This window comes from Cryptomeria japonica, chromosome 3 (assembly GCF_030272615.1).
Source record: "Cryptomeria japonica chromosome 3, Sugi_1.0, whole genome shotgun sequence".
Classification (NCBI taxonomy): domain Eukaryota; kingdom Viridiplantae; phylum Streptophyta; class Pinopsida; order Cupressales; family Cupressaceae; genus Cryptomeria; species Cryptomeria japonica.
Window position 1 is genome coordinate 351114636 of NC_081407.1, and position 3938 is coordinate 351118573.

Below are 3938 nucleotides of genomic sequence, written 5' to 3' on the forward strand. Positions count from 1 at the left end.
CAATATTCCCCTAAATGCAACCACTTAATCCATGAATTCTGCTGATTTGTAACATAATTTCTCAAATATCCTTCTAGCCATTTATTTACTATTTCAGTTTGCCCATCTGTCTGGGGATGATAATTAGTACTGGGGGTGAGTGCTATTCCTGCTAATTTGAACAATTCTTGCCAAAACTGACTGAGGAAGAAGCTATCACGATTGCTTACAATATTCTTTTGTAACCCGTGTAATCAAAATACTTCTTGGAAGAAAACTTAAGCTACTTGGTGTGCTCAATACTTGGTGGAAATGGCAAAAAAATGAGCATATTTGGTTAGTCGGTCTACCACCACATAAATGCAATATTTACCCTGAACTCTGGGTAGGCCGGTAATTAAATCCATAGAAATACTTTCCCATTTTTTATTAGGAATGGTCAATGGTTGAAGGAGCCCGGCCGGGTGTGTTTGTTCCACTTTATTTTTCTGACAGGTCATGCATTCCTAAACATACCTTAAAACATCTCCTTTGAGTCCCTTCCATGATTTTTTTTCTCTTATTTGCTTGTATGTTTTATAATAGCCTTGGTGCCCTGCCAAGGGATTATCATGATATTCCTTCAAAATTGTGCCCTTGAATTTGGAATTAGATGCAAGGAAAATCCTATTTTTATAGAAGATCAATTCTTCCATCACCTTGTAATCCTCACTTGGCAAATTCCCTTCCATTATTTCAGTAGCTAAAGAATCTTTGGCATATTCTGCTATGATTTGGGACTTCCAACCCCCAGTAATGCTGGTTAGGGTATTCAAATAGGACCATCTGGATAAAGCATCGGCTACCACATTCCTTGCTCCCTTCACATATTCTATATCAAAATCATATGCTTGAATTTTGCTCACCCATTTCTGTTGGCGGTCATTAAGATCCTTTTGGTTCATGAAGAATCGAGACTACTGTGGTCGGTCTTTACATTGAATTTTCCTCCAACTAGGTATTGTCTGAATTTTGCAAAAGTGTGCATAATAGCCAACATTTCCTTATCATAGATGGAGTAGTGCTTTTATTTCTCTGACAATTTACAACTTTCAAAGGCAATAGGGTGCTTGTTTTGCATGAGAATTGCCCCTATTCCGTCACCCGAAGCATCACATTGTAACTCAAAGGGTTGGGTGAGGTCCGGAATTGCTAGGACCGGACATGAACTCATTGCCTCCTTAAGTGTTTCAAAGGCTTGCTGCGATACTTCACTCCATGAGAAAGCCCCTTTTTTTGTCAAATCTGTGAGAGGTGCTGCTATTTTAGAGAACCCCTTAACAAATCTCCTATAGTAGCTGCATAACCCAACAATTCCTCTTAATTGGGTCAAACTCCTTAGTTTTGGCCACTCTTTGATGGCTTTGATTTTCTCCTCGTCAATGTTGACTCCTTGGGAGTTAATTTTGTGACCAAGATAAAGAATTTCTTCTAAGCCAAACTCACACTTGGAGGCTTTGGCATACAATGATTCTGATTCAAGAATACTCAGTACCTCCTCGATATGTTGTAGGTGTTCCTCCCTTGTTTTACTGTAAATAAGGAGGTCATCGAAAAACACAAGTAAACATTTCCTTAGGAGTTTGCAAAAAGTGTGATTTGGAATGTTGTCGAGGCATTTGTGAGGCCAAATGGCAGCACCAAGATTTGAAAATGCCCATAGTGACAACGAAAAGCAGTTTTTGGCACATCTTCTTTCATCATTCTTATTTGATGATACCCTGACCTTAAGTCAATTTTTGAGAAATATTTGGCTCCATGAAGTTCATCCAGCAGTTCGTCAATTCGGGGAACAGGGTATCTATTTTTTATAGTTTTCTTATTTAGTGCCCTATAATCCACACACATTCTCATTGTCCCATCCTTCTTTTTCACCAATACTATGCAAGAGGCAAAAGGACTTGAACTTGGTTGTATATGACCCATCTCCAATAATTCTTTGATGGTTTTCTCAATTTCTACCTTAAATTTAGAAGGATGTCTATATGGTGTGGTGATTACTAGCTTAGCACTCTCTTCTAACTCAATTGAGTGTTCAAAAACCTCGATTGGGAGGAAGTCTTGCTGGAATATCCTCAAAGACCTTCTTGTGTTTTCTTAAAATTGGTTGGATGTCAATATGAATCGCCTTGTCATGTGGAGCTGATTGATCCAAGACCAGACATCGAGCAATCCATTCCCCTTGCCCATTTCTAAGAATCTTTTCCATTTTTTTACATCTTACCACCTTAGCTGCTCCATCCGGTAACCCCTTTAGGGTGACCTCCCTTCCATTGTGCTGAAAACAAATTTCCATGTTTGGGAGATCCATAATGAAGCGGCCTAATGAATGGATCTATGGTCTACCTAAAATGGCATCATTGTCCAGGGTAACTACATAGAAGTCACCTCTGATTGTGTGATTCCCCATGTTGAGCTCTATTTGGGGAATGAGTTGTTTGCAAGGGGCTATGAACCCATTGGCCAATGCTACTTTGAATCCTTCAAACTCTTGAGTTTTTAACTTCCTTTTAGCCACCTGTTCTTTGCTGATAAAGTTGTGGGAGGCGCCACTATCCACCACAGCAACTACCCTTTGTCCTTGAAGAGTGCCCTTCAATCTGAGGGGTCTATGTTCTGAATTTTGTGAGATGGTTGCTAGAGTGACCGGTTCAGTATCATCAAGTTTTGCCATTTTTTGTAAATTTTCTTATGTTTCATCTGCTAACTCCCTTTCCAAGCGACATGCTTGTATCTTTTTACAATGATGATTTTTACCCATGGTTCCTTACATCGGAAGCACAATTTTTTTCTCATTAGTTCATCACAGTGTTTTTTAAATTCCCCATTTTTACAAATATGACCTTTCTCCCATGATTCCTTGCAATAGTGGCAAGGCTTTTCATTATGATGATCTTTCCTGGGGTTATCTCCCTTATGCTGGCTTTTTGCACTAGATTGAAAATTCTTAGGTTTCTCTTTGGATGAGGGGGCATCAAACATTTTTGCTTTCAAAATTGCTTCTTCTAGACTGATTGGTTCCATAGCACCTACTATACTACGGATTGAGTCCTTTAGCCCTTCCACAAAGAGGTAAGTAAGCCTCTCTTGTGAAATTTCTGGTACCATCACTGCTAACCCTTGAAATTCAGTGGCAAATTCTTCCACAGTCCCTTCTTGTTTTAACCGGGTCAGCTCCTTAAAGTACCATTGTGGATGTTTTTGATCAAACCTTTTGATGATATTCTGAGTGAATTCTTCATAGGAAGTGATATGTTGTTGACCTAGGGCAACAAGACCATGGTGCCACCAATCATGGGCAGCTCCCGTGAGATGTAATACTGCAAATTGGATTGGATTTTCTTTTGTCATAGGGTTGAGGGAAAGATAGGTATCAAGTTTTTGGATCCAGGATTTGGCAGAAAATTTTCTCGACCCATCAAAATTGGGAAGAGTGATTTTGTTGATTCTTTCCCTAAGGTCTTTATTTCCATACCTTGGCCTTTTAGCTTGGGGAATAGCCCTCATTTTGGCCTCATGGTAGTCTCTAAATAACACATTTGCTTTTAGTTCTGGGTCTAAGTTTGTATATGCTCTTAATATCTCATCTACATTATCCAAAGGGGAATGATTTTCTTCTTCCCCAAACTCTTCTCTTGGTAAAAAGAACGGTTTTGTGGGCCTTGTATTTGCACTATCATTCCCTTGATTATTTTCAGAATGATGAGAGTTGATGTCCCTACCATTATTTTGGGTAGCTCTAGAATTATTGTTGCTTAGGGTTTGGAGTGTTTGTAGGATCAATCGATTGGTTTTCTCATTTTGCTCCATGAATGCCCTAATGTCATTGCTCAATTGGTCACTCATTTTACTACTGCGTCTATGCATTAACAATTTCTACAGGGTGGCAGGAGATATGCTCTTATACCACTTGTAATGTC